Raw genomic sequence first — 10,040 nt, 5'->3', positions numbered from 1 at the left:
AGGGCGAGAGGGACAAGCACTCAGGGGAAAACATCCTCAGAGGCCCAGCTCCCAAGCTGCAGTCCCGGGACTAACTGTGGGGGCCTGTTTTTCCTGTGGGTATCAGGGCCATCATTATCAGGAATGCCCCTATATGGAGTGCAGCTTTGGGCAAGTATGGATGGCAGAAAACTGTGCCCGGAAGTGCACCAAGCAAAAGTAACAGTTCCAGTACAAATAAAATGGGACCGAGGTAATAGGTCTAATAGACTCTGGGTGTGGGCAAACCCTGGTCTAGGACAACTTAGTCCCCAACCCTGAAGCCCCCAGGGAGACCATCTTCCTACACTGCATTCATGGGGATATTAAACCCTATCCCAGTGCCCAGGTAGAGGTCAGCACAGGGGAGAACACAAAGATCCTCGTAGTAGGGCTAGCCCCAACCCTAGCCTACCCCATTATCTTGGTTTGAGATTGGGAGCACTTCTCTGACATATTGAGGGGATGTAGACCTGCTCCTGGAGGAAGTGTTCAAGGGAACCAGAGCAGGCAGGGAACCCTGGCCCATGACACTGGCTGGAGTAGGTAAGGAGCGGGACCCCGGGAAGTGGGGTTCTAGCTAAGAGGAAGTGTTGCCGGAAGATCCTTCTAATGAGGAGGAGTTACAAACCCTGCTCCAAGAAGGGGACTTACTGACCCGAGAGGCAGACTTCGTGAAGGACCAGAGGGAGGATGAGACCTTAAATAGTGCATATGAACAACTCCCAGTGAGGTCGTAGATCCTCACTGGGCTGCACAGTACCCCCACTTTGAACTCCAGGAGGAATGACTATATTGGCTGGAAAAAGACCATCAGATGTGGGAAATTGGATCACAACTCCTCATCCCTCAGCAGCTTTGATGAAAAGTCATGTGACTGACCCATCTTGTTGCCCAATCACTTAGTTTCGTGAGATCTTTTTGAAGTTCTTCACAATCTGCTTTGGTCTTAACTATCTTGAGCAGTTTAGTATCATCTACAAACTTTGCCACCTCACTTTTTACCCCTTTCTCCAGATCATTTATGAATAAGTTGAATAGGATTGGTCCTAGGACTGACCCTTGGGGAACACCACTAGTTACCCCTTTCCATTCTGAAAATGTACCATTTATTCCTACCCTTTGTTTCCTGACTTTTAACCAGTTCTCAATTCATGAAAGGACCTTCCCTTTTATCCCATGACAATTTACTTTATGTAAGAGCCTCTGGTGAGGGACCTTGTCAAAGGCTTTCTGGAAATCTAAGTATACTAAGTCCACTGGATCCCCCTTGTCCACATGTTTGTTGACCCCTTCAAAAAACTCTAATAGATTAGTAAGACACGATTTCCCTTTACAGAAACCATGTTGACTTTTGCCCAACAATTTATGTTCTTCTATGTGTCTGACAATTTTATTCTTTACTATTGTTTTGACTAATTTGTCCGGTACTGATGTTAGACTTACTGGTCTGTAATTGCCGGGATCACCTCTAGAGCCCTTTTTAAATATTGGCGTTACATTAGCTATCTTCCAGTCACTGGGTACAGAAGCCGATTTAAAGGACAGGTTACAAACCCTAGTTAATAGTTCCGCAACTTCACATTTGAGTTCTTTCAGAACTCTTGGGTGAATGCCATCTGGTCCCGATAACTTGTTAATGTTAGGTTTATCAATTAATTCCAAAACCTCCTCTAGTGACACTTCAATCTGTGACAGTTCCTCAGATTTGTCACCTACAAAAGTCGGCTCAGGTTTGAGAATCTCCCTAACATCCTCAGCCGTGATGACTGAAGCAAAGAATTTGTTTAGTTTCTCCGCAATGACTTTATCGTCTTTAAGCGCTCCTTTTGTATCTCGATCATCCAGGGGCCCCACTGGTTGTTTAGCAGGCTTCCTGCTTCTGATGTACTTAAAAAACATTTTGTTATTACCTTTTGATTTTTTGGCTAGCTGTTCTTCAAACTCCTCTTTGGCTTTTCTTATTACATTTTTACACTTAATTTGGCAGTGTTTATGCTCCTTTCTATTTACCTCACTAGGATTTGACTTCCACTTTCCACTATTGGAGAAACGCTTATCAAGCCTTGCGCAAAAGATATTGTAACGTGCATGTTGAGCGAGCAGTCTGGTAAAAAAATTGATGCTCTACAGTTGTCAAATAATACTGTTGCACACCGTATTAAAGATCTTGCCGATGACATAGAAAAAGAGCTAGTTTGCCGACTGAAAATTTGCCATGAGTATTCATTGCAGCTAGATGAGTCCACTGACGTTTCAGGACTTGCTGTGCTACTAGTATTTGTCCGATATAGATTTAATAATATTATTGAAGAGGACCTGCTCTTATGTGAATCTCTGCAAAGCAACACGACTGGAGAAGAAATATTCAACTGCATCAACAATTTTATCAGAAAGCATGTAATTAGTTGGGGAAAATGTATTGATGTATGTACTGACAGTGCTCGGGCAATGATCAGGAAGATGAAGGGAGTTGTAACGCGAATCCTAAGTGTGGCACCAGAAAGCACTAAGAACCATTGTGTTCTACACAGACAAGCACTTGCAGTTAAAAAAATACCAGCATATCTGAAAATTGTGCTCGATGAAGCAGTACAAATGATCAATTTTGTCAAATCTCGACCACTTCAATCCAGGTTATTTAAAATTTTGTGTGAGGAAATGGGTAGTCAGCACAAAACGCTTCTTTTACATACAGAAGTGAGGTGGCTATCCAGAGGAAAAGTGCTTGTGAGGCTTTTTGAGCTTTGTAATGAACTACTGGTATTCTTCACTTCAGATAATTCAGGATGCAAATTTAATGACTGTCTGACAAATTCCTCCTGGCTAATGAGACTTGCATATCTTGCAGATATTTTTGCAAAATTAAATGAAATTAATCTGTTGCCGCAAGGGAAGAATGTGACCATTTTTACAATAGATAAAATTTCGTCGTTAAAAAAGAAGCTGGAATTCTGGGCATCTTCTGTAGAACAGAATAACTTCGACTGCTTCCCTACAGTACATGAATTTCTGACTGAAATAAATTCTACAGTCCATGAAGAAGTTTCCAGCACCATTTTACAGCACTTACGTGACTTGCAGGCCTCTTTATTAGAATATTTTCCTTCTACAACTACTGATGATAATGCTTGGGTTCGAAATCCATTTGTAATTACAGCCAAACCAGTCGGCTTTACTGTGCATGATTATGAAAGCCTAATTGACTTAATTTCTGACTCTGATTTGAAACAAAAGTTTAAGGATCTTCCGCTGAATAATTTTTGGAGCAACCTAATAGAAGAGTACTCTAATGTGGCTAAACGTGCAGTTCAAGCTCCTTCCTTTTACTACAACTTATTTGTGAGAGACGTGATCTTCGTAGTATACTGCAACAAAAACCAAATATAGGAATAGACTTGATGCTGCGCCTGACATGAGGATTCAACTTTCCAGCATTATTCCTAATATTAAGCGAATTTGTGATAGAAAAATGCAGAAACACCAATCCCATTAAATCCAAATTTGTATTTCTGTCTATAAAAATAGATTTTCCTAGTAAAAATCTAATTTGTTTGATGTTTGTGTATATATAAAAACAGGTTTTTTTAAGTGGAACACTGTTTTTAATTTTGACTCTTGCACTTGATTTTTGTACTACTTTATACGTGTTTTCCAGTTAGAAATTGTTAGTTTGTTATGTTAAATTTGTATTTTTGCTTTGTTTTATAAAATACAGCTTTACGCATTCCAAATTCAGCACTGAGCTAGGGAAGCCCACCAGAATGCCAACTTCTTTTCCAGGGAAAGGGGAGAGCAATCAAATGGCCACAGGTCTCCTGGTTCCATCTTGAGGGGGAGGGTGTGTGATGGGGTATACAAACACCACACTGGTCAACAAGGGGTTAAGGGATTATTTTCCACTCAGCCAGCCCTGCCCTGCCACACCTGCAGCAAATGCTCCATCTGCTGAAGGAATTAAAAAAAAAGAGGGAAACAGTTAATTTGGGTGGCAGAGCTGGAGGTGAGCAGCCCCGCAATGCAGAGCAGAGGGAAGCCTAAAGGCTCTGACACAGCTGCCCAAAGGGGCCCACCCTGAGGGAAGGGACGCCCCACCCCAGAGACAATCAGAAAGGGAAGTATCCCCCTCTCCCCTGCCTGTGGACACTGGACATTGGTAATCCCTCTTACTTATATTGTTTGGACTTCCTCAATGGGGGAAGCTTTGGACTAAGCTGACCAGGGGGGTGGGGGAGGGACAAGAGGAAGTGGCCCAGGGAGAACAAATCTTGGTTGCCAGACCATTGGTGGCCCAAAGGCCCCTGGGTCTGAGCCCAGTGGAGTGGGAGGGCCCGGGCTCCCCTCCCCACAACTCCCTTGGGAGTCAGGGGTTGCGGCCATGACCACTAGGCCGTGCTCCCCAACCAGATCCCAAGTGAGCACTGTTACACCCAGGCACAGCAATGCTACGTGAGTGGAAGGTGCGAGCTCAATACTTGTATTTTAGTGGAAGGTGAATTACACTGGAATTGAGGAGAGCATGATTTCAACTCTCATGTCTACTGACTGCGGTTGACATTTCTATGCACTTAAGCACCCAACTCTCTCGGGCCCTTTTGAAAATCCCATTCTACAATATTATAGTTTGTCGGCTTTTACTACATGAACCGAGATTTCATTTCTCAATTTCCCAATTTTTCTACTGGTAGGATGTTTAAATTTAGGAGTTTCCATTTTTTTAAAGAACTATAAATTTCAACTTCTGAAAGCATATGCGATAAATGACTCTCCTATTACGCTAAAACTTTGAATAAGCAGAGTTACAAACACCAAAGTTACGGACTGACCAGTCAATCACACAACATGGAACCTGAAGTATGCAATCCGGCAGCAGAGAGAGAGAGAGAATAAAAACAAATACATTACAATACTGTGTTAAATGTAAATGACTAAAAAATAAAGGGAAAATTTAAAAAAAAAAGATTCAACAAGGTAAGGATAGAGGCGGATTAGGGTTTTCTGGGGCTCAGGGCCAGAGTAAGTGGGGGCTCCTCCCCACTGCTTCCACCTGCAGTCCCCCCCATTTTCCACCCCCCGGTGGTCCTGCCAGGGAGCGGGGTTGGGTTGCGGGGGCTTCCCTCGCTCCCCGGCAGGAGCACTGTGCAGGTGGGTGGAGTGGGTCAGGGCATGGGGGCACCTATTTTTCCGGGGGCGTCCCATTGACCCAATTGCTAATCCGCCTCTGGATAAGGAAACTGTTTCTGTGCTTGTTTCATTTAAATTAAGATGATTAAAAGTAGGGCTGTCAATTAATTGCAGTTAACTCACGTGATTAACTCAAAAAAATTAATCACAATTATCACACTTATAACAATAGAATATCAATTAAATATTTTTGGATGTTTTTCTACATTTTCAATATTGATTTCTATTGCAACACAGAATACAAAGTGCACAGTGCTCACTTTATATTATTATTTTTGGTTACAAATGTAAGTACTGTAAAGATGATAAACAAAAGAAATAGTATTTTTCAGTTCACCTCATACAAGTACTGAACTGCAATCTCTTTATCATGAAAGTGTAACTTACAATTGCAGATTTTTTTTGTTACATAACTGCACTCAAAAACAAAACAATGTAAAACTTTAGAGCCTACAAGTCCACTCAGTCCTACTTCTTATTCTCCAATCCCTAAGACAAAGAAATTTGTTTACATTGATAGGAGATGCTGCTGCCTGCTTCTTATTTACAATGTCACCTAAAAGTGAGAACAGGTGTTCGCATGGCACTTTTGTAGCCGGCGTTGCAAGGTATTTACATGGCAGATATGCTAAACTTTCTTATGCCTCTTCATGCTTCGACCACCACCCCAGAGGACATGCTTCCATGCTGATGATGCTTGTTAAAAAAATAATGCGTCAATTAAATTTGTGACTGTACTCCTTGGGGGAGAATTGTATGTCTCCTGTTCTGTTTTACCCACATTCTGCCATATATTTCATGGTATAGCAGTCTAGGATGATAACCCAGCATATGTTTGTTTTAAGAACACTTTCACAGCAGATTTGACAAAACACAAAGAAGGTACCAATGTGAGATTTCTAAAAATAGCTACAGCACTTGACCCATGGTTTAAGAATCTGAAGTGCCTTCCAAAATCTGAGAGGGACGAGGTGTAAAGCATGCTTTCAGAAGTCTTAAAAGAGCAACACTCCGATGCAGAAACTACAGAACTCAAACCACCAAAAAAGAACATCAACCTGCATCAGTTTGCACTGCTTTGGATCGTTATCAAGCAGAACCCATCATCAGCATGGATGCATGTCCTCTGGAATGGTGGTTGAAGCATGAAGGGACATATGAATCTTTAGTGCATCTGGCACGTAAATATCTTGCAACGCCAGCTACAACACTGCCATGCAAATACCTGTTCTCACTTTCCAGTTACATTGTAAACAAGAAGCAGGCAGAATTAGGGTACCAACTCATTTTTAAATAAATTCATCTTCATGGGTTAATACTGGGCAACTGTTTATGATTTTCAATTAATCCAAATAACATATAGAAATGGTGTGTTGCATACCAATTTGTTTTTAATATTCCAAACGTTTCCTCTTCTTTTCAAAATTCTGACCCTGATTCTCTACTTTGTTTGTGCTGCATAATGGGGAGTGGTGGCCTCAGAAAGCTGGCTGCAACTCCCTGATCCCTGACTGCTCACACCAGGGGAAGTTAGAACAGCAGAATGCCTGCTTCAACTTCTGCCTTTGGCACCAATGGTTCATCTAGCCCAGTATCCTGTCTTCCTACAGCAGCTAGTGCCAGGTGCTTCAGAGGGAATGAGCAGCACAGGGCAATTATTGAGCGATCCATCCCCTGTCATCCAGTCCCAGCTTCTAGCGGTCAGAGGCTTAGGGACACTTGGGGTTGTGTCTCTGACCATCTTGGCTACTAGCTATTGATGGACCAATCCTCCATGAATTTATCTAATTCTTTTTTAAATAAAGTTATGCTTTTGGCCTTCACAGCATCCCCTGGCAATGAGTTCCATAGGTTGATTGTGAGTTCAGTGGCGTAGCCAGATTCTAAGAGCAGGGGGAGCAAACATAAAAAAGGCGCCCCCCTTTGGCTCCTCCTCTGGCCATGCCCCTCCTCGCTCCTCTGGCTGCGCTGCCCCCCCACCCCCCATGGCTGTAGAGGGAGGCTGGCAGAGGACTGGGGGTTTGAGGGGAGGTGGAGGGGAGGGATGTAGAGGGAGGGTGGCAGAGGACGGGGGTACGAGGGGAGGTGAGGTGAAGGGGAGGATGTGGAGGGAGGGGGACAGGGGGTTTGACTTGAGGGGAGGTGGAGGGGAGCGAAAGGCAGGGGCATGGGGTACATGGGAGGGGTACACAGGGTATGGAGCTTGGGGAGGGGTTATCAGGGATGGGAGTGGGCTGGGGTTCCAACGTGCATTACTTTGCCTTTATTACAATTGAATTTCATCTGCTGTTTTGTTGCCCAGTCACCCAGTTTAGTGAGATCCCTTTGTAAAGGTTTGCAGTCAGCTTTAGATTTAATTATCTTGAGCAATTTTGTATCATCTGAAAACTTTGCGACCTCATGGAGCCAGAGAGCAATGGGAATTGGGGTGGGCAGCAGAAAGGGTGGTTCTTTACTGCCTAGTCTCCACTCCTGGCTGTAGAAAGGCATAAAGTGGACTTATCTCAATACTGCTGCTGAGGAGGCCAACAGGCAGGCATGGGCACAGAAGGGAAGAGTGGAGTCAAGCATGTTTGGATGGTATTGCTCTTAGGCGAGTGCTCACGCTTCCCTGCTGAAAAGACACTATCATTGGTGGGGAAGGAAATCAGGATATACTATTCGAATGGGACCAGAAACTGATTTGTTATTAAAATTAGTCAGTTGAAAAACAAATTCAAGGTGAGTGTCCTTTAAAAATAAATGTAAGCTGGCTGGTATAGGCCTCTCATTACAAGTAGTTGTAGTACCTGCATTTAGGAAATTTAACATATCCATGGTAAACTAGTTGGTGCTGTACTCCTGCAACAGTACATTTAAAAATAAAAATTCCTTTTAATTGTCCTGCTAATTACTATAAGATTTGGACACCACTTTTTCTTGTCTATGTACCAGACTTCCCCTGTGTGTTTAGAATTCAAGTCAGTTCTCATTCACTTACCTGATCAAAAGCTGACCAAGGGCACCAGCATTAAAAGAGAGGGATTTCAGCTGGTGAATTTCACAACAGCCTTAATTGTTTGTCTCTTTTCCGATCGGTGGCAGATGCTAGTGGCAAGGTGGGGAGGAGCAAATCTACATGGCACACCCTTTGGTTATTATCCGTGTCTTCTGCAGCTCAGATATTCCATCGGTGGCAGATATAGATGCGGGGAAGGTTTTGTGGAAGAGTAAATCTACAGGGTACAGGGGCTAATCGAGCAGGCACAGAAGTGCTAGATGGTCCTATAGAAGCTACTGCTATAGCAAAAAGAATCAGGCTCCAAAATCTGTCCTTTTTCTTGCTTCTAATTGGTGTGTGGGGTAGAAGTGGCAGGGATACCAGAGTGGGAGGAAAGAGAACCAGCCAGGTCAAGAACACTTCTATATCCCTGATGGTTTTCGGGGGGAGAGGCAGGCTGCCTTGAACTTGGGAGGTGAAGAAAGGCAGAATCAATAGGGACTGAGGTAGGGAGTTGAGGGAAATCTCCTTGTGCTTGTTTTCTGCTGTGAGCTCCCATGAAAAATGTATTTAGTTTTGTTTTTTAAATGTTTAAGTGGGCTTATGTCAATATAGGTTATTCTGGTTCAGGAAGCTACGAGCACTTATATATCTAGTATCTGCATCCATGCTAGGGTGGGGTGGTTAAAACAGCAAACTTTCTAGTGTAAACAAAGTCTTCTGTACTGAGCCTGCCAATGGCATTGGGGTGGATGCTTTGGACATCTGTCCCACTAGGAACTGGGCTAACTCACTTTGCATGTGAATTGCTGAACAGCTGGTAAACAGTAGCTTTTCTTCTTCAGTGGCCTGGCCTGGATTCAAATTCCAATCCTACTGGGAAGCAAGATCTCACAGCATGTTCAGTTCACTTTACCAACTCTGAGACCTGTTTACATGTTAGAGGACTTCCTATATATCACCAAAGATATTCGCTTGGTGGGAGGTTCAAGCTTTTGAACTACACAGAGATCTCTTGAACCTCCCACCAACAGAAGTTGCTCTAATTAAAGATATTACCTCACCCACCCTGTCTCTTTCATTATGGAAAAGGTCCTTTGGGGTCACATCTGTTTGTGGCATCAAAAGGAAGGCCTCTCTGTCAGTTCAAACTTGCCCTTTACACCCTTTCTTTGTGTCTCACATCTCTTCTGGGACGGCTCTGAACCAGGATATGCAAATCACCCCAGGATGTGGTACTTCTCTGGAGCTGTTTATAGTCCCAGCAACAGCCATAATCAATCCCCACAAACACCTCTTTCATCAATGTTCTGTTTGTCTCTGCTGGGATAGTGCTACCTACAGGAGAGAAGGAAGTACTGCAACCAGATTCAGTCCAGCACTTCCTCCAGCCCCTACAGGTAATGCTGGTACAGCCAGACTATGTCACTATCACCCTGCACTAGAAGGCAGGGTGCCAGAGGTGCATATCACAGGGAACTGAGAGAGGTTTTAGAGCTAAGAAAGGAGATTGTTTCTTCTGGGTGTGCACTTTGTCCTGGAATTCAGGAATGATTTCCAGGTGCTTCGTGCTCTTAAAACCAGCTGCTCAGTTCCTCCTTGTCACACTCATGGGATAAGCTGTCAGAGTTCAGGACTCTTCAGGTTGACCCTTGGGCTGTACACCTGAAGATTGGGCTCTCAGAGGAAACTCTGCCACAAACAGAAGAACAGGAGTACTTGTGGCACCTTAGAGACTAACAAATTTATTAGAGCATAAGCTTTCGTGGACTACAGCCCACTTCTTCGGATGCAAGTGGGCTGTAGTCCACAAAAGCTTATGCTCTAATAAATTTGTTAGTCTCTAAGGTGCCACAAG

At 43.5% G+C, this 10,040-nt stretch overlaps 1 pseudogene; it reads left to right on the top strand.

The window, feature by feature from the left end:
* Positions 1–2,052: 2,052 nt before the first annotated feature.
* Positions 2,053–3,514, top strand: LOC128835603 (zinc finger BED domain-containing protein 5-like; annotated as a pseudogene).
* The last annotated feature ends 6,526 nt before the right edge of the window (positions 3,515–10,040 follow it).

This window comes from Malaclemys terrapin, chromosome 1 (assembly GCF_027887155.1).
Source record: "Malaclemys terrapin pileata isolate rMalTer1 chromosome 1, rMalTer1.hap1, whole genome shotgun sequence".
In the NCBI taxonomy this organism is placed as follows: domain Eukaryota; kingdom Metazoa; phylum Chordata; order Testudines; family Emydidae; genus Malaclemys; species Malaclemys terrapin.
The sequence above is the reverse complement of the archived record's forward strand: the minus strand, read 5'-3'. Positions and strand labels throughout refer to the sequence as shown.